Here is a 22,502-nt window from a genome sequence, read left to right on the forward strand (position 1 = left end):
TCTTTCGCCAACAGAAGTTGGTCTAATAAAATAGATATTACCTCATCAACCCTATCACTCTTCTATCCTGCCTCCAACACAGCTACAACAACACTGCAAACAAAAATGGTTTATCATGAACACAACAAACTAAAAAAGGTTCCAGTGACTTAATTCATGTTTAGCCAATGTATGTTGACCTGTGGAAGGTACCCTGGGGAACAACACTATGCATGGAGGGCCTATTAAACCATTTAGTCTGTTTCAAATTGATCTGAAGTTTTGAGATGCCTTTCTTTTCAAATAGAAAATGCCAAGTATGTCAATACAAAAAATCCACAAATTTCTAATTTTGAAATTGTGGGGAAAATTACACCTTTCTTTCCTTTTTAAAAACTTCACCTGCACCATTTTTTCCAGCTGTAAAATGGAAGGGGAAAGATTAAAAAAGGAGAGCTGTTTTTTTTTTCCCCTTCACTTTTCTCACTTTAAAAAAAGAATGGTTTCAGAGGAACAGCCGTGTTAGTCTGTATTCGCAAAAAGAAAAGGAGTACTTGTGGCACCTTAGAGACCTGTCATTATGCAAGGCACTGCATTTAGCCGTATGGAGTGGAAATCTATCAACTGCATGAAAAAACTTGTACAGATACAGACATCATCTTCCTTTCCAAATGCAAACAGATGGACATCGTACCAAAAGGACTGAAGGTAAAAAATCCATTACAATCTACATACCACACAGACTATGCTGACAGCTTGTGCCTCACGCTCTCAAAAAATTGGTTAGTCTCTAAGGTGCCACAAGTACTCCTTTTCTTTTTAAAAAAGAATGTTTTTGCCTTTTTTTCCAGTGAGGGAAAAGGATGACAGTCTTTTTTTTTAAGTGGATTTTCCCCTCTAAACCAAAAAGCTCAAATGAACCAAAAATATAAGAATGGCCATAGCCATACTGGGTCAGACCAAAGGTCCATCTAACCCAGTATCCTGTCTTCCAACAGTGGTCAATGCCATGTGCTTCAAAGGGAATGAACAGAACAGGGCAATTATCAAGTCATCCATCCCCTGTCATCCAGTCCCAGAATCTGGGCATCAGAGATTTAGGGACACCCAGAACATAGGGTTACATCCCTGAGCATCTTCGCTAATAGCTATTGATTGACCTATCCTCCACAAACTTATCTATTTCTTTTTTGAATCCACTTATACTTTTAGCCTTCACAACATCCCCTGGCAACGAGTTCCACAGGATGACTGCACACTGGATGAAAAAGCACTTCCTTTTGATTGCTCTACACCTGATGCCTATTCATATAATTGAGTGACCCCTGGTATTTGTGAAGGGGTAAATAACACTTCCCTATTCACTTTATCCAAACCACTCATAATTTTATAGAACCTATCATATCCCCCACTTTGTCGTCTTGTTTTCCAAGATGAGCCCAGTCTTTTTAATCTATCCTCATATGGAAGCTGTTCCACACCTTTAATCACTTTTGTTGCCCTTCTGTGTACCTTTTCCATTTCTAGTATCTCTTTTTTGGAATGGGGAGACCAGAACCGCACATAGTATTTAAGGTCTGGACATAGGTGCTGGAACTAGGGGTGCAGTGCCCCCCGCCCCATGACTTGAAGTGGTTTCCATCATACAGGGTTTACAGTTTAGTTCAATGGCTCTCAGCACCCCCACTTTATAAATTGTTCCAGCACCCCTAGGTGTGGGTATACCATGAATCATTATATTTTCTGTCTTATGTTCTATCCCTTTCCTAATGGGTCCTAACATTCTGTTAGCATTTTTGATTGCTGCTGCACATTGAGTGAATGTTTAGAGAATTATCCACAATGATTCCAAGATCTCTTTCTTGAGTGGTAACAGCTAATTTAGATCCAATCATTTTCTATGGGTACGTCTTCACTACCCGCCAATCTGGCGGGTAGTGATCATCAATCGGGGATCAATTTATTGCGTCTCGTCTAGACATGATAAATCAATCCCCAAATTGATGCCTGTATTCCACCTTGGCAGGAGGAGTAAGTGGAGTCGACGGGGGAGACACCGCGGTTGACTCGCCGCCTTGAGGACGGTCAGGTAAGTCGAACAAAGATACTTCGACTTCAGCTACAAGAATATCAACATTGAATTTAAACTGCCATTTTGTTGCCCAGTCACCCAGTTTTGTGAAATCTCTTTGTATCTCTTTGCAGTCTGCTTAGGACTTGACTATCATGAGTAATTTTGTATCACCTGCAAACTTTGCCATATCACTGTTTACCCCTTTTTTCAGATTATTTATGAATAGATTGAGTAGCACTGGTCCCAGTACAGATCCTTGGGGGACCCTGCACTGTACCTCTCTACACCGTAAATACTGATTATTTATTCCTAACCTTTGTTTTCTATCTTTTAACCAGTTACTGATCCATGAGGACCTTCCCGCTAACCCCATGACTGCCTACTAGGTGGACTCCTCCTGAAGGTTGAAACAACAGACGGGACTTCTACATAGAGTGCTTCCGCCGATGTGCACAGGCTGAAATTGTGGAAAAGCAGCATCACTTGCCCCATAACCTCAGCCGTGCAGAACACAATGCCATCCACAGGCTCAGAAATAACTCTGACATTATAATCAAAAAGGCTGACAAAGGAAGTGCTGTCGTCATCATGAATAGGTTGGAATATGAACAAGAGGCTGCTAGGCAGCTCTACAACACCACTTTCTACAAGCCATTACCCTCTGATCCCATTGAGGGTTACCAAAAGAAACTACAGCATTTGCTCAAGAAACTCCCTGAAAAAGCACAAGAACAAATCCGCACAGACGCAACCCTGGAACCCCTACCTGGGGCATTCTATCTGCTACCCAAGATCCAAAAACCTGGAAATCCTGGACGCCCCATCATCTCAGGCATTGGCACCCTGACAGCAGGATTGTCTGGCTATGTAGAATCCCTCCTCAGGCCCTACGCTACCATCACTCCCAGCTATCTTCGAGACACCACTGACTTCCTGAGGAAACTACAATCCATTGGTGATCTTCCTGAAAACCCCATCCTGACCACTATGGATGTAGAAGCCCTCTACACCAATATTCCACACAAAGATAGACTACAAGCCATCAGGAACAGTATCCCCGATAATGTCACGGCAAACCTAGTGGCTGAACTTTGTGACTTTGTCCTCACCCATAACTGTTTCACATTTGGGAACAATGTATACCTTCAAATCAGCGGCACTGCTATGGGTACCCGCATGGCCCCACAGTATGCCAACATTTTTATGGCTGACTTAGAACAATGTTTCCTCAGCTCTCATCCCCTAATGCCCCTACTCTACTTGCTCTACATTGATGACATCTTCATCATCTGGACGCATGGAAAAGAAGCCCTTGAGGAATTCCACCATGATTTCAACAATTTCCAGCCCACCATCAACCTCAGCCTGGACCAGTCCAAACAAGAGATCCACTTCTGGACACTACGGTGCTAATAAGCGATGATCACATAAACACCACCCTATACCAGAAACCTACTGACTGCTATTCCTACCTACATGCCTCCAGCTTTCACCCAGACCACACCACACGGTCCATCGTGTACAGCCAAGCTCTACGATACAACTGCATTTGCTCCAACACCTCAGACAGAGACAAACACCTACAAGATCTCTATCAAGCATTCTTACAACTACAGTACCCACCTGCTGAAGTGAAGAAACAAATTGACAGAGCCAGAAGAGTACCCAGAAGTCACCTACTACAGGACAGGCCCAACAAAGATAATAACAGAACGCCACTAGCCATCACCTTCAGCCCCCAACTAAAACCTCTCCAATGCATTATCAAGGATCTACAACCTATCCTGAAGGATAACCCATCACTCTCACAAATCTTGGGAGACAGGCCAGTTCTTGCCTACAGACAGTCCCCAACCTCAAGCAAATACTCACTAGCAACCACATACCACACAACAGAACCACTAACGCAGGAACCTATCCTTACAACAAAGCCCGTTGCCAACTGTGTCCACGTATCTATTCAGGGGACACCATCATAGGGCCTAATCACATCAGCCACACTATCAGAGGCTCCTTCACCTTTACATCTACCAATGTGATATATGACATCATGTGCCAGCAATGCCCCTCTGCCATGTACATTGGTCAAACTGGACAGTCTCTACGTAAAAGAATAAATGGACACAAATCAGATGTCAAGAATTATAACATTCATAAACCAGTCGGAGAACACTTCAATCTCTCTGGTCACTCGATTTCAGACCTAAAGGTCGCAATATTAGAACAAAAAGACTTCAAAAACAGACTCCAATAAGAGACTGCTGAATTGGAATTAATTTGCAAACTGGATACAATTAATTTAGGCTTGAATAGAGACTGGGAGTGGTTGTGTCATTACACAAAGTAAAACTATTTCCCCGTGTTTATTTCCCCCACCCCCCACTGCTCCTCGGATGTTCCTGTTAACTGCTGGAAATGGCCTACCTTGATTATCACTGCAAAAGGTTTTCTCCCCCCACCCCCCGCTCTCCTGTTGGTAATAGTTCATCTTAAGTGATCACTCTCCTTACAGTGTGCATGATAACACCCATTTTTTCATGTTCTGTGTGTATATAAAGCTCCTCACTGTATTTTCCACTGAATGCATCCGATGAAGTCAGCTGTAGCTTATGAAAGCTTATGCTCAAATAAATTGGTTAGTCTCTAAGGTGCCACTAGTATTCCTTTTCTTTTTACTTTGCTTAAGAGCTTTGGTGAGGGACCTTGTCAGAGGTTTTCTGAAAGTCCAAGTACACTATTTCAACTGGATCACCCTTGTCCAAATGTTTGACCCCTTCAATGAATTCTAATCAGAATATTTCACACACCATATTTCCCTTTTTTCATCCAGCTTGACGATTGACTCTGCTAAAAGCCCACATTACAGATAACATTAAGTCTGAATCTCCCTTAACCTACTGAAAACACATCAGAAGAACAAAAGTGAAGATAGTTTCTGTAGACACTGAGGATCATCTGTGGATATGGTGGGACTTCACTTGACCGTAAGAGCCAGATTGTGAGCCCTTGTTCCCACTGGTGTACAGTCATTCACATAAGTGGTTCCTTAATCAAATGAGTGCCATCTTAAACTCTAGAGAAAGTCATGTTATAGTCAAGTCAACCACTTTGTAGTTTAAAATAGCATTAGGATTTGGTATTTAGATTTATGATGAAAATTAGATAGATGTTAGGTAATGTTAATGTAGACATATAGACATATCCTTGTAGAGAAGGAAATAGCACAGCATGCAGAAATATTATTAATCTGTAAAGAGAAAGACAAAGTATGCTTTCCTGTGTACTGAGTAACTTATGGTGTTCTACACGTCTCATTTCACTTCTGATATCTGAGATGGCATTCATTCCCAATTCTTTCCTCTTTTTGTTCTTTTATGTAGCAAAAAGTCTTTCTGTACGGAGGGTCAAATTTCCTCAGCTGGTAGAAGCACAAAAGTCCTATTGGTGACCACAGATCAGTGATGTCACCTTAAAAATGGACAGCAAACATTTTCATTGTGTGGACCACACTTTAACATGGACACTGTCTTGTGGACTCCTCCCCTCTGACTGAAGACCACAGGGAGCACCTCCCCTGTAGGTTGTGATCTTGTGTACTACTTGTGGCAACCACAGCAACCTTTTTCAAGTAGTGTGATTTGCCAGTTTGAAATGAAGAGGAAGAGCCTGTCATTTGTGACCAGCCAGATCTCCATGGACTACAGTCGTGGGGTCTATCTGAATTAGATAGATTAGGTAGAAAATATTCCTCTGAGCCTGAGCACTGTTGATCACAATGTGCTATGGTCCTGAGCCTGAAAAGACTTACTTAAGCGTGTTAAAGTGCAGTGCCACTCCAGATAACTGGGAGTGCTCCTGCTGCATGGATTTAAGCAGGTTCATACATGTTTGAAGGATCAGGGCCAAATTTTAAAATATACAGTACAACAAATAGATTTTTTTCTGTGGGATATGCAGTATTTCCAGAATGAGTCTGATTTGGAAATACCCAGAGAATAGCCTTTGTGCTGGCATTTTACTAACTTCCATTTCTGGTATTGGTTAGAAAAAAGATATACAAATATTTGCTTGCGTGTTAATCAAAACGTATTTATGTCTCGCCTGAAAACAAAAAAAGTAGGGTGTGACTACAGCTTGGGCTGAGAGTTTGACTCAAGTTCAGTTTTCATTGAGACTGGTTTGGTTAGCTATATGTAGTAGATTTTTTTTCAAAATCAGGGTTACTTTCTATGTATGATTCTACCTATGTTAGACCCCTGGCACCCCTCCCCCAGCAGCTTCATTTTGTAACCCACAGAAACATTTTATAGGTCTTGTCTAATTAAACATTTTGAGCTGCAAGTCATTATTGCGGTGATTGATGGCAGCTGCTCTATTGCCAATCTTAACACAGTATTTTTCTTATTACTTAATTGTTTTAGTAGCGCTTCAGCCATTAGTTTCTTAGTTCTGAAAACAGGAAACAGGAATGTTCTATTACAGATGCTCGGCTAATTAGCTCAGAGGCTGTCTAATGGGGGCTATTAAAAATGCAAATTAGGAGTGATCAAACAGTGCAAAGTTTTGTCCTGACAGAATATATTAATGTTTCTGCAAAAATAAATACGTAACTAACTAACTAAATAAAGACAGAGAAGAGAATCAGAGATAGGATTTCATCCTTAACTATAATTGGGCATATCACAGAGTTGATATGGATGGTAGCCAGATAACTTATGATATTTAAAACTTGTCAAAGTGCTGGAAAATATACCCTAGAGGAAAAAAATATATTTTCCACTGATTTCAGGGGAGGAGGTAAGATATAGACCTGATGACCTAAAATTCTTTTTAGACTCCAACTTCCATGGTGCTATGAACATATGCTTTCTGGGTGACTTTACAAATAGGTAGGAAGGGGATGAAATAAACTTGATGGATGGAAAATATGGGTGACTGCCATCATGGTTAAATAGTATTAGCATAATTATGTCCCCCAAGAGATGGTGCTACTGACACTAAAATATTTGTGGAATCTAATATGCAAATCATCCCTGCAAACATAGCTTTGGGATTTGCATTTGCATGTTATAGATGGTCTTTAAAGCAGAGGCTGTGTGTTAAATATTTTTCGAGCAGTCTTCCTGAGTGGATTTGAAAGGGTTTTCTTTTCCTTTTAGAGAAACTATTATAAACAAGAGGCCAGTAACCAAATTGGAGACCAGACAGACTGCTCAAGGGGAACAGTGAAAACTGAATGCACAAAGGACTCAGATATCCTGGTGTTGGGTATGTTATAAAAATATGGAATGAACTCTTCTCAGTGCTGATGATTAGGCCTTAAACAGAACCTAAGGACGAGATATTTTCAACATCTGGTGGAACATAGATCCCCTTATTTGACCTTTGCTGTTGATTTTAGCTAGATGGGTTATTTTCCTCCTACTTTTACTGCATTAATAAAATATCTTCCTATTGATGCCAATGCCACCTATGTATCTATTGGCTGTACAGATAGTAGCTTCAACTCCAGGGCTGGTTTTCCCCTCCTCTTCTGCAGAGTCTGGAAGATAAACCCCAGACTAGGGTTTTAAAACTCAGTGATTCTTTGTTTGTTCCCTTAAATGTCTCCCAATTGCCCGTGCAGTCTTATTGATTTTTTTCCCCCCATTGCTCCTGTGGGACTGACATTTGCATAGATACCTTATGCTGAAACTCTAGGGCCAAATTCTAGCACCATTAACAAGCTGCCTTGACCTATTTAAAGTCTTTTAATGCCTTGCCTGTCCTTTAAGCAAGCCTGGCTGCAGCCCTCCTCAGAAATGGCTTTCTGTACTGATCAGAACCTAGACTGAGCAGTCACGGAGGAGGTCCAAGAGAACCTGCTTTCTGCGTAGGGTAAGTCATTCATAAGACAGGCCCCAAAAGACAGCAGTAGAAGCTGCAGTTTGTTTATATGCAATTGAGCAGGTAACTAGATTGATGACCTCCTTCCATCACAGAACGTACTCGTGGTGATCTGAGCCACTGTGCCTTCAAGGCTTCAGTTGTGCATGGGTCTCTGAATCAAATTGTCCTCTCTGCCTGCGTTAGCAAAGGACACGGATACCTGCTGCCCCTGGCCCTTCCCTCTAAATCAGTAATAAGCCAAGGCCCCAGAATGTGTTAGCTGGTGCTGTACTTCTGAGGGCACCACTTTTCAGTTAATATGGAAAGCCAGGCGACTGGTGTAATGACTCCATCTGCTGCCATCAGTTCCTAGATGAAGCCCCCATCTTCAGCGCAGAGCTGAGAATTGGACTCTGGTTCTTTGGCTTCAAAACCACAGGCCTCTCTCTCTGAAGCACAGTAGCAACCAATATGTTCTGGGGCCTTGGCTTATTACTCACTGGGAGGGAGGAACAACCTTTAGTGAACCTCCAGCAGAAAAATGCGTCTTGATTCTCAGTGCCTGTGTAGAAGGACAAACCCTAGTCACTACTTCAGAATCTCAGGCCCTCTCTCGAGTTTTATCCACATTGCACCAAGGACCAGTTTGCCATTGCTGCAAGAGTTCATAATAAAACAGGCTGCTTTTACTGGTCCTCTGTGGTTTATAACTTTAAATGCTAATACCATGCCCAATGGGTAATCGGCAGCCTGGGTGGAGCAGGAGAGACCATCTGAAGTTATGTTGCTCTCTTCTGCAGTAGCATTGTTTATGTGGGGTTCTTGCAGGCAATTCACTCTGCTTTGCGGTCCAGCTGCAAGAGAGAAGCAGGGTTTTATAAGTCCACCCACAGAGCCAATATATTACACGGGCCACTTTGTGACCATTGAAGATCTGGTGACATATCGATAAGAGAATGTACCATAGAACCTCAGAGTTACAAACACCAGAGTTACGAACTGACCAGTCAACCACACACCTCATTTGGAACCGGAAATGCCCAATGAGGCAATGGCAGAGAGGGGAAAAAAGTGAATATGGTACAGTACTGTGCTAAACTTAAACTACTAAAAAAAGGGAAAGCTGCATTTTGCTCCTGCAAAGTAAAGTTTCAAAGCTGTGTTTAGTCAGTGTTCAGTTGTAAACTTTTGAAAGAACAATCATAACATTTTGTTCAGAGTTACGGACACTTCAGAGTTATGAACAACCTCCATTCGGGCCCAAGGTGTTCAGAACTCTGAGCTTCTACTGTATGTTAACCCTGGCCTATCTGGTTTGTTACCCTAGCCTGTACGTTAACCCTATGCCTACCTAAATACATGTCTGTGTGGCTGTTAAACAGCAGCTGGGTTCTGCAGTAGAGGTGGCTGCATTTTAGCATCAAGTGAAGTGATTCTTCTGTATTCCTGCCCTACCTCACAATGCTGCAATGTCTCCTTAGCTCAAGCCCATTGAGCCCTGGATCATGTTCAGGGGAACTGGAGCCACAGAACCCATGTTCCCGACAGGGATTACTGTCGTTAGGATGCCAGTGGAACAGAGAAGGCAGGGAATTAGGCTGGAAGCAACTCAGCCACATGGGCAGAGCAGTATACAGCGTCTAATAAACTTAGCCTGCATTCAGCATCACTGTTTGCAAATGAAACAATGAAAGATGAAAGATGCTATGAAAGATTTTATTTTTAAGTTACTGTAAAACAAAACGGAGGCCAAACTCCTCCTCGAGGCTGGGGGTCTGATGGCCCAGGTCATGGCATGACACTGGGTTCAATTGCCAGCTCTAGTGCAGACTTTTTTGTCACCTTAGGGCAGTGGTTGGTTCTCAAAGCTGGTCCGCTGCTTGTTCAGGGAAAGCCCCTGGAGGGCCGGACCGGTTTGTTTACCTGCCGCATCCGCAGGTTCGGCCGATTGCGGCTCCCACTGGCCGCGGTTCGCCGCTCCAGGCCAATGGGGGCTGTGGGAAGCGGCACGGGCCAAGGGACGTGCTGGCCGCCCTTCCCGCAGCCCCCATTGGCCTGGAGCAGCGAAACGCGGCCAGTGGGAGCCACAATCGGCCAAACCTGCGGACGTGGCAGGTAAACAAACTGGTCCAGCCCTCCAGGGGCTTTCCCTGAACAAGCGGCGGACCGGCTTTGAGAACCACTGCCTCAGAGTCATTTAGTGGTTTACTCTGCCTCAATTTCCCATCTGCAAAAGGGGAATAATAATAATTATTTCTTTCCCATCCCAGCATTTGCCTGTTTTGTCTAGTTTGAATGTAGTCCCTGCTCCAAAGAGCTTATCTCTTAATATCGGTTTGTACAGCCCATAGGACAACGGAGTCTTGATCTCCGCTGAGACATTTAGGTGCTACAGTAATACAGACAGGAACAGGAACCAAAACAAACTGCAGACCAAGTGGGCAATTAGAGGTGTTAGCATGTGCTCCCCACTTGACCCCCTTCCACTTCTATTCCTCCCGCCCAAATAAGTGAAACCAGTCCACTGTAGCAAAGCTGCCAGTTCTGAGCGGTATGGACACCAGGTGAAAAATCACAAGAGACAATCATAGGGTAGGTTTCAGAGTAACAGCCGTGTTAGTCTGTATTCGCAAAAAGAAAAGGAGTACTTGTGGCACCTTAGAGACTAACCAATTTATTTGAGCATGAGCTTTCGTGAGTTACAGCTCACTTAGATACCACCTGCCTTGACTGCTCCAGGGGCATGAATGATTCTGACAATTTTTGACTTCTGATTCCTTGAGCAATCATCTTTCCAAACTGCTGCCAGTGTGAAAAGGACTACCTCTGATCTGATATCTAGAGGCGCAAAGAGTGATTTTTGTCTTTGAAACCTAATAGTGGGTTATTGGTAATTACAGTAAAAAAAAAAAGTGAGAAATAGAGGGTGGGTTGCTTATTTCTCTCCCCTTCTCTTGTTCCAGTAGGGTGCTTGGGGTTCCCTGTCCAGGGAAAAGCCACCCTCGGCTTTACTGCGATTATTATTTCAAAGGAAAAGACGAAGGGCCTGTGAGATGCTACTATTATTTCTTATAAAAAATTTAGACTAAGTGACATCCTTTCTCTTTAAACCACTGTGGCAGGCAGCTCCGATTAATGTCTAAGGAAACAGGCCCCATTTTACACAGCAGTGCAGCACTCCAAGACCGGATGAGGAAGCCTCCCTGTTGTTGGGTGGGGAGGGATGTAGAATGTGAGGGGGGGAGCAGGAAAAGGGGGTGGAAGAGGAGAAAGGGAGAAGAGAAGGAGGGTGCGCAGGGGCTGACAAAGCTATGGGGGACTTGGGTAGGGACCGGGTGGGTGGGACAGGGAGTTAGAAGGGCACAGAGGCACGCTGCTGGTTTGGGACCTGATCTGAAACCCACTGAATTCAATGGAAAGAACTGACATCACCTGGGTTTTGGATCAGGTCCTTATAACCTAGAGAAGCAAAGGAAGATCAGGTGAAAGGGGGCAGAAAGGCAAAGGAGGGGGCAGGGAAAGGGGGAAGAGGGAAGTAGGGAATTAGGAGGAGGGGAGAGGTGTATTGGGTAAGGGAAGCAGGGAGCAGACGATGCCCGCTTGGATGCCTGTTCTCTGCCCTGTTTCCAAAGGCGAGATGTGGTGGTTATTGCTGAGCCACCTGGTATTGTTTTGAACTATCTGAGAAACCAGTGGCATTCAGAGCAAATTAGATTTAATTTACTGTACAAATTGCTGAACTATCAGACCCAGTAAATGTGTTTATTAAAATACAGAAGCATAGGCACGGGTCACATCTTTGTAGCACTGGATAATCAGACAGAGACTAAACCCACTAATATGGATAAATCGTGTTTGATTTTTCATGCCAGAGAGGTAACCAATAAGGGCTCTTTAGCCCTGGTTCTCTGTGATCCTGAGGTGTCTGAGTCCCTCCGGGTGATGCACACCTATTCTGGCTTTATTGATTCATTTCAATATCTCAGTGCAGCTCCAATGGTTTGCTCCTGACCTAAACTCAATTTTGTATCATGATTGCAACAGAGTTAAATTTCTCTCCATTTGTAACACTTCATTTTTCCCATCCAGACAGAAGCAATTAAAGCAGATTTGGGTAGATTGGAAAAAGGGTGGGTTAGTGCTCAAGGATATTATTCCTTTCAGTGGTGAGGAGTGGACAGGATACCTCTGATGCTTTCAATTTCCTCAAAAAAGAAAGGGGGAGGAGGGCATTTGTTCTAACCCCCTCCCCCCCACAAAAAAAGAAAAGTTAGTTTATGGTGAATAGAACGTTAATTTAACAGACTAATAAGAATTGCTTAGCTTGGGTGATGTGTTTCAGCTCTGGGAAGTTCTTCACTTGTCAACCAATAAATGTAAATTAATGGAATTTTTATTTTATTTTTTAAATTTTTTTTAAGATGCCTGTCTTGTGAGAGATTTTTTAGGAAATAAGAAAAATTTGGTTCTTGAATCCAGCCTCTCAGCCTCAGTAACTAAGCCGATTATCTCCTCCATGACCCTGCTCTGTTGAAGTTGTTCTCTTTTGTACTGTACACCTATCACAGGGTAAGGACCTAGTCTAGCAATACGGTCTGTCCATTTTGATACTGCCTCCCAACTATGTAATAGCTGAATGTCTTCTAGGTGAAATCAGTAGCAATAGGCGGGCAGGTGATGACAACCTTCTTGTGGTCTGTGCTGTTATGTGCCAAAACACAACAAGTGTCATCCAATTGGCATTTGAATGTTGCCTATAAACAGCCATGGAAATGATTACCCTGCAAAAAGTGACTCCTGTCTGACTCACTCAAAGAGAATCATAGGCCCAGCTCAATGACTTGCCAATTGAATGTTGAAGGTATGTTTCAGTCTATCTATCTTGTATTATGCAAGCCAATATGAAGAAGCCAGATTAAAGATGACACTCAAGAATCCCAGTGTTGCCATGCGAGCTACCTGGCTACAATCTTGTAGCCTTCCCCCATCACCTGAAACATGACCTTGTGCATAAATTAAGCAAGGTATTAAGGATTAGGATATGATAGACACCAGGACCACTCGGGAACCCTCACCACCTCATTAAGAAGCAGCAAGAAAACAGAAAAATAAATGACTGAATATAGATTGGTCATCCCTCCCCATTACCCACAGCCTATCACCCGGATCCATACACTGGTGATTTTAATAGCCCCATATTTTGTGGTGGTTATCATAACAATGAGACAGTTCTGCAGGCAAGGCACTTGTGGAATGATCATCAAACCAGGACTCGCACATTCTTTCTGCCGCAAAAGACAGAGGCTCATTTCATTCTGCTTCTTTGCACAGTTTGGAATTCCTCAGAATGCCACCAGAAGTATTCCTGGCAGCTTTCCACACAGCCAGCATTGATCCGTGATCATCCATATTGGGGTTGAACTCCCAGTAATCATGTCAAAACCCAACCCCTGATGGAAAGACAAACTAGCCAGGATTCCTTCCAATAATTGTGGCCACCATCTTTGTGATTCCACAGAAACCTGGAACATAAGAACATAAGAATGGCCATACTGGGTCAGACCAAAGGTCCATCCAGCCCAATATCCTGTCTACCGACAGTGACCAATGCCAGGTGCCCCAGAGGGGGTGAACCTAACAGGTAATGATCAAGTGATCTCTCTCCTGCCTCCATCTCCACCCTCTGACAAACAGAGGCTAGGGACACCATTCCTTATCCATCCTGGCTAATAGCCATTAATGGACTTAGCCTCCATGAATTTATGCAGTTCTCTTTTAAACCCTGTTATAGTCCTAGCCTTCACAACCTCCTCAGACAAGGAGTTCCACAGGTTGACTGTGCGCTGGGTGAAGAAGAACTTCCTTTTATTTGTTTTAAACCTGCTGCCCATTAATTTCATTTGATGGCCCCTAGTTCTTATATTATGGGAACAGGTAAATAACTTTTCATTATTCACTTTCTCCACACCACTCATGATTTTATATACCTCTATCATATCCCCCCTTGGTCTCCTTTTTTCCAAGCTGAAAAGTCCTAGCCTCTTTAATCTTTCCTCATATGGGACCCGTTCCAAACCCCTAATCATTTTAGTTGCCCTTTTCTGAATCTTTTCTAATGCCAGTATATCTTTTTTGAGATGAGGGGACCATATCTGTATGCAGTATTCAAAATGTGGGCATACCATGGATTTATATAAGGGCAATAAGATATTCTCTGTCTTATTCTCTATCCCTTTTTTAATGAATCCTAACATCCTGTTTGCTTTTTTGACTGCCTCTGCACACTGCATGGACATCTTCAGAGAACTATCCACGATGACTCCAAGATTTTTCTCCTGATCAGTTGTAGCTAAATTAGCCCCCATCATATTGTATGTATAATTGAGGTTATTTTTTCCAATGTGCATTACTTTACATCTTTCCGCATTAAATTCCATTTGTCATTTTGTTGCCCAACCACTTAGTTTTATGAGATCTTTTTGAAGTTGTTCACAGTCTGGTTTGGTCTTAACTATCTTGAGCAGTTTAGTATCATCTGCAAACTTTGCCACCTCGCTATTTATCCCTTTCTCCAGATCATTGATGAATAGGTTGAATAGGATTGGTCCTACAACTGACCCTTGGAGAACACCACTAGTTACCCTGCTCCATTCTGAAAATTTACCATTTATTCCTACCCTTTGTTCCCTGTCTTTTAACCAATTCTCAATCCATGAAAGGATTTTCCCTCTTATCCCATGACAACTTAATTTATGTAAGAGCCTTTGGTGAGGGACCTTGTCAAAGGCTTTCTGGAAATGGTGATAATTTCCCTCAGGTCATCTGAATAGCCCCAAGAGGAAAAAAAAAACCTGCCATTGCTATTGAAGAGGATACACCTTATGCTGGAAACCAGAAACAGAAAAGCTAGTAAAGGAGTGTCTGGTGACCTGAACACTGCAGCATCCCGAATACAGTCACTGAATTTAGCATGCTGGTAAAAATGGATCGAGACCATTGAAACTCTGGACTTTATTCACTCCAGCCACAAAGCTTGGCTATCACTGTGCAAACCCAGTGAAACATTCAAACTCTGAAGTCTCAGCTGATGTGATCACAAGAACATTGCTAATAAACTCAAAAAGCACCAAGGGACAAGTCTACTATGTAAAAAAGGCACAGAGAGCATCAATGCTAGCTGCCTGATCACTGCTCTTCACTGTTCAGGAGGTAAATATGGCCCTTTCATTCACAAAAGCTGGGACAACCACAGGACCGAAGGGCATCGTTCCAAAATGTCTTAAAAACCTTGGATCCAAGGAACTGCAATGGCTGGCAGTACTGTTCTCCAAGTCTGGAAAGCCAACCATATCATTCTTCTTCACACTGTACAGTACCAAGGAGACTGTGCTGGTAAGGGTCCTGCCACCTGTAAAACTGGTGTTACCGGATGAACAAGTGGGTTTTTGATGCATTCCATCAACCAAGAGTAACCCTTCTGCCAGGTGGAGTTGACAGCAGTAATGTCCGGGTTCAAGGTCTAGTTGTTTCTCTTAACAACACAATATAGAACTGTCTTGCGCCCTCTGTCCCTAGTAATCTGGGGAAACTAACACCAACCCTGGGTGCCTCCAAGAGGCAGTACTCTCCTTCTCACAAGCACTGTCTGCATACTACAAAATAAAACTTTAATAAAAGGGAAAATGGGACCCAACATTAATTTAGAAACACACTACAACCATGATTCAAAAGTATGTGAACATAGGCAAACACCCACCCCAGAGTGTATTGGTCAGTGGCCTTTGCCTCAATTTCTCACCTTGTGTAAAAGTCACAGAGCTCTCCTTCTTCATCTCTAACTGTCCCACACAAAACCAAATGAAAAGATCCTGAACTTTGACACAAACACATCAAAGCAAATTCATAGTTTAAGGCACAAAGCACTTGTGATTTAGTGCACCCAAACAGGAACCAAAGGACCCTGTTTCTATTCTTACTTCTGCCACTGGCCTGCTATGTGACCTTGGGCATGGTACTTCATCACCCTGCACCTCTGTTTTCCTCCAACCATGTGTTATTTCTATTCAGATTGTAAGCTCTTTGGTGCAGGGTCTGTCTCTACTCTGGGTTTGTACAGCATCTGGCACAGTGGGCACCTAATCTCATTTGGGATATCTAGCTACTACCATCAGACAAATATAAAGAATAATAATGAAGCAGGAGGGGAGCACCCCCAAGGGCATGGAAACTACTTCTAATGAAAGTTAGAAAATGCAGGCAAATGACACATGGGAAGAAAGAGAAAAGGTGTAAGCAAAAGGTGTTTAAAAGTACCTACATGGGGAACAAATATTTAATAATGGACTATTTGGTCTAGCAGAGAAAGTCATAACACAATCCAATGAGTAGAAGTTGGAGCTCAAATAACTCAGACTGGAAATAAACATAAAAATTGTAACAGTGAGGGTAATTAACCGTTGGAACAAGGGTCGTAGTGGATTCCCCATCACCAGCAATGTTTGAATCAAGCCTGGGTATTTTTCTGAAAAATCTGGTCTAGGAATTATTTTGGGGAAGTTCTATGGCCTGTGTCATTCAGGAGGTCAGACTAGCTGATCACACTTGTCCCTTCTGGCCTTGGAATCTATGAATCTTTCATTCTTTAGCAGGGATATTTGGTTTGAAATATGGGATGATTTGTAGGGAGGAATAAGGTACATCCTTTTCTATAAAATGCCAAGATATTTTCAAAGCAATATTTCTAAGAATAAAAATAGAATAGCAGGGTGGGAGGAGGATGGGGGGGGAGAGCAGTATTCCCATTCCATTCACTTTGCCAGGTGAAGGCACAATGTTTTGGGCCACTCCTGAAAGCCCACATGCTCAAAGGAAGGATGGTCTGGTGGTTAGGGCACAAGCTAGGACGTAGGAGACCTTCATTCAGTTCCTTGCTCCACCACAAACTTTTTGTATGACCTTCGGCAGTAATTTAACGTTCTCTGTGCCTCAGTTCCTGATCTGTAAAATGAGAATATCACTGCCCCACTTCACAGGAGTATTGTGAGGATAAATATGCTCAAGACTGTGAGGTGCTTAGATGCAACAGTGCGAGGGGCCATCTAAGTTCCTCAGATAGAAAGAACTCCCATCGATTCTTTCTCTGTGTCAGTACCAGGGGAAATATATAATATGATTTCTTTGTGTATGTTCTTAGCAAATATCAGGACTCGATCTGCCCTTTCCTGTTCCTATTTGAAGGGATTTATACATTGTACAAATGGAGCAAGAAAACAGATTAAAAACTTTTTCAAGCCACAGTGAAATTTTCAAGGCAGTGGATTAAGGTTGCTCTGGCAAATGCGGTGGGTGCTTGGACTTGATGCTCCAATAAAATGGCACACGTGTGTATATGTAGCACAGGCACTGATAATAGGGCTAAATGCATGTGGAAAGTGGGTGCTGATTTGTATTTTTATTTTTTTTGCTGATACCTCGATTGTGCTTATTTTTGAAATTTCCCCCTTTAGCAACACTCCCCGGTAATTATGTAACCGGTTGGTGAGTGTATGTAGGACCCCCATCTATCCACAGTCCACAGATAATGTGAGCCGGTCAAAGCCCCTGCTAGATAACCTCAGGTCTTTAGCGCAAACTGCTATAGCTCATGATTTTAGTTGTGGAGGTCCCATGCATGTCATGGCTGCTATCTTGGCCAACGCACCAGGGAACTAAAAGAGCTACAAGCATGAGCTGGTACAGCTTGAGCTAAAGAACCAAAATTCTATACTGGCTGCTGTAAGAGACTCCTGTCCTCTGTGGATTGGGCGCAGAAGGAGTCACTCTTCCCCTCTGGGTTACAATTACTCTCAACACAAACATGTTATGGGCCTAATTTGACACTCAGATATCCACAGCTCCCAGTGACTCTGACGGGAGTTGGTGACTCTATAAAAGTGTCCCTATCAAGTCCCATTCTGTACAATTTAGACTGTAATGTCTAAGAATTGTTTTCCTCTCACTTGATGTTTCAAGAGCCTAAGAAGCTGTTGCATAACACTGAGTAGTGATGAGGGGCAATGATCAATGTTGCAGAGGTGTCTGGTGCACCCTTTCCTACAATGGAAATGAAACAAGAAACCTATCTCTCCATATGCTGAGAACAGTGGGTGAACAGTGTATCCGAGCTTGTGAGTAATCTTTGCAGTCTTTTGTGATCTACTCCTTTGAGTAGCTGATGTCCAGGCAAAAAAAAAAAAAACATTCTTCCATTCCTATGTACATTATTTCAGTAGGAGACACAAAGACCTATGTACTCCATCCCTGGTGTAAATCCATGGGATTACATCAGGGATTAATTTGGCAAAAAGAATATTAAAAAGACATCAAGAGCCATCAGAAAAGTGTGTAAATTTTCGAGTGTTAAGTATCTTATGCAGTTTTTATTAGCTCTGCTGTAATAGAACCAGGTACTTACTGAAATTCATGCAAGTCCTTCTCATCTAGAGAAGTCAAGGACAACTTTGTGTTGCCAGATGGAGTTTCCAAAGTGAGCTTCTGAGGAAAGATTGAAAGAAAAAAAAAAAGGATGGCTTGGCTAATCTGTGGCTGAGGTGGGGGTGGGATAATGAAAGTACCTACATGTATCTGAATGTTCTCTGAAGAGAAAAAGGTGATATAATGAACTAATGCTCCCAATGAATATGGAGTAATGCTTGTGTCAGGGTTCCCTCCCCACTCTGAACTCTAGGGTACAGATTTGGTGACCCGCATGAAAAACCCCCTAAATTTATTTCTAGCAGTTTGGATTAAAATTTCCCCAAGGCACAAATTCTTTGCTCTTGGACGGTACACTGCCACCACCAAGTAATTTAACAAAGAATCAGGGAAAGGACCACTTGGAGTTCCTATTCCCCCAAAATATCCCCCAAGCCCTTACACCCCCTTTCCTGGGGAGGCTTGAGAATAATATCCTAACCAATTACAAAGTGGTTACAAAGTGATCACAGACCCAAACCCCTGTCTCTTAGGACAATAGAGAAATCAGTCAGATTCTTAAAAGAAGGATTTTATTTAAAAAAAGGTAAAAATCACCTCTGTAAAGTCAGGATGGAAAATAACTTTACAGGATAACAAAAGATTCAAAAACACAGCAGAACTTCCTCTAGGCTTAGTTTCAAAGTTATAAAAAACAGGAATAAACCTCCCTCCAGCAAAGGAAAAAATCACAAGCAAAACAAAAGATAATCTAACAGACCATGCCTGGCTTTTATTTACAATTTTTGTAATATGAGAGACTTTTAGGATGGTTTATAGGAGAAGAAGTTTTCTGACCTGATGCTTCTCTGCTTCCCAAGAGAACGCACAAAACAAAGCCTTCCCCCTACCCAAGATTTGAAAGTATCTTCTTTCCCCATTCATCCTTTTGGTCAAGTAACAACCGGGCTATTTGAGCTTTTTAACCCTTTACAGGTAAGGAGGAATTCTAGACTACCCTTAGCTGTATGGTTATGAAAACATGCAACTGAGCATAGGAAAACGGATGCTGAACATCAGGAGAAATGTCAGTGAAGTTTATCACCATGAGGACTATTAGACTGTGAGATGTTTCCCTAAGGGAAGTGGTGGACTGTTGCGCAATGAACATGATAAATGCCCCTGTAATTTAAAATTGGATTGGACAATGGACTGGAAAATGTAGTATGTACTATCTCCAACAATATCCACAGTTACAGTAATAAATACTCTGATTTTGGGAGGCTTAGGAGGAAACTTTTCCTGGGGGAAGGTGATTCATAGATTTTATGGCCACAAAGAACCATTATGATCATCTCTTCTAAACTCCTGCATACCACAGGCCATAGAAGTTACTCCATAATTGCCTACTGTAGGATTTCTTACTCTGAAAATTTTGGTGTTGGACACTGTTAGAAATACCACCACCGAGATGGTCAAGTACTCGGAAGAGATCAATTCATGGTTGAAGAATGGCTGCTTGCTACTAAAGCTGAGGAAGGTGGAATTGTACTCGTGATCAGAGGAAAGGACTTTGAAGAATTTACAACCCTGGTGGAGTTTCCTTTGGTTGAAGGTTCACACCCACAATTGATCATTTCAGATCATAATTTAGGACTGCTGCAGGATTTTCTTGCTCATGCTAAATTCTTATTTACAGTGTCTGCAACTAATGCATTCTACGATTGCTATTTGGTTAGGAGACACTGTCCCACCCCAGCAGATAATGAACTCACCTCAATTATATATACTTTCCTCACCTCCTGTCTGGACTACGGCAATGAGATATACGGAAGCATGAGGGCCACCAGCCTTTAGGAAACTCTAATACAGAATACTGCAGTGTGGCTCCTCGGCCATGCTGGCTACTCCAAGTACATCAGACTTGTCCTCCACTCTCTATAGGGGCTTGTCATAGAATAGAGAGCCAAGTTCAATGTCATGGTCCTTCTCTTCAAAGCACACAATGGCCTGCACCCAGAATATCTAAACTAGTCAAAAGTTCTGGGATAAAGACTGTGGTTGACAACTCTGCTCAAGAATAATGGAACTTTCTGCTGTAAGGAGAAATCTTACCTGTGTAGGAGCCAGAACTTTCTTGGGGGTTGGTTCAAGGAAGCAGAAATAACTTCCCTAGGAATTCACCACCTTCTGCACCACATGCAAGGTGCACTTCTTCCACTTGCCTTCTCTAGTAGAGCCGTGTGTACACAACAACCCTGCCCCCTAAAACCTTACCAAAACAAAACCCACCACACTGTACACACAGTTCTCCCCCTAGGCAGAAGATGAGACAATGAGACACATGCAAGAGATGTTGATGTTGCTTAATACACTCTGGAAAGTGCTTAGATGCTGTGGTGATGAAAGCAGTGTAAGAACCTATATAGAGTAGAAAATAGGATACTGGGTTAGATGGACCACTGGTCCGATCCAGCATGGCAATTCCTGTTTCTGTGTAATCTGAGGCAAGGATATGGACAAAGATGACAAAATAGGTCTCTTCCACCTCTTTCTATGATGTTATTCAAAGACTTATACTAGTACTATCAAATGAATTATAAGCACTGTTAGGCATAGGTAATATTTCCACAGCGTGACTATGCAGGTGGCATACAATGACAACAATATTATAACTAATGTACTAGCAAAGCCTACAAGACCCAGCCACGTTGCTTTTATTTTCCAGGTGTCTGAACTCAGCCAGCTTCATAAATCATGAGCATTGGACTCAGGAGGCTTACTTGGTAACTCCATCATGTAATGATGCTTGACAAGGTTAATTGTCTTTTTAAGAGACTCACGTTATGGATACGGAAACAATAGACTCCAAATTCATGCCCCTTCTAAGAAGTGAGTGTGGGTAATACAGAGGTAATTGAGGTCACATGTAGATGTGATGGCTGCCAGACCAGGGACTGAACTGTGGATCTCCAGAGCTAAATGTCTGACTGTCTATAGATTGAGCTGAAGAACCAGGCTGTCTAGCTGACACTTGTTATGCTCCATATCATCTGTGGATTAGGCATAGTTGGGGGGACACACAACACACATTCACCAGTGGGTTACATGGACACGGACAATGCTTAGAAGCTGCTGGGGCAAGCTGATGCTTGGATACCTGCCCTGCACTGGCTGAGCTATACATTTTTGACCCTGAACTGTGCAGCAGACATTTGCTGGGATATACAGGCTGGATATGAGTCAACAGTTTGTCCTTGTTGCCAAGAAGGCCAACGGCATATTGGGCTGCATTAGTAGGAGCATTGACAGCAGATCAAGGGTAGCAAATATTCCCCTCTATTTGGCACTGGTGAGGCCATATCTGGAGTATTGCATCCAGTTTTGGTCCCCCCTACCCCACAGAAAAGATGCGGACAAATTGGAGAGAGTCCAGCGGAGGGCAGCGAAAATGATCAGGGGGCTGGGGCACGTGACTTATGAGGAGAGGCTGAGGGAACTGAGCTTATTTAGTCTGCAGAAGAGAAGAGTGAGGGGACATTTGATAGCAGCCTTCAACTACCTGAAAGGGGGTTCCATAGAGTATGGAGCTAGGCTGTTCTCAGTTGTGGCAGATGACAGAAAAAGGAGTAATGGTCTCAATTTGCAGTGGGGGAGGTCTAGGTTGGATATTAGGAAAAAAATATTTCACTAAGAGGGTGGTGAAGCACTGGAATGGGTTACCTAGGGAGGTGGTGGAATCTCCATCCTTAGAGGTTTTTAAGGCCTAGTTTGACAAAGCCCTGGCTGGGATGATTTAGTTGATGTTGATCCTACTTTGAACAGGGGATTGAACTAGATGACCTCTTGAGATCTTTTCCAACCCTAATATTCTATGATTCTATCAGCATGGCTTAACTCATACACGATGCCAACATCCCAGATCCAGATAGCCCATGGAGGCACAGAATCCAAATCACAGTCTATCACAAAGAGCAGGAATGTTCCACTAGTGCCCTGGATACAGTCCTGCAGAGTTAAATACATTTAAATGCGGTCAAACTAAAATATTTAGCCTGTCTCTCTGACATCTCCTCATGGATGTCCAGCTGTCATCTCTAACCAACCACAGCTAAAACAGAGCTCCTAA

Source organism: Caretta caretta, chromosome 5 (genome assembly GCF_965140235.1).
Source record: "Caretta caretta isolate rCarCar2 chromosome 5, rCarCar1.hap1, whole genome shotgun sequence".
Classification (NCBI taxonomy): Eukaryota; Metazoa; Chordata; order Testudines; family Cheloniidae; genus Caretta; species Caretta caretta.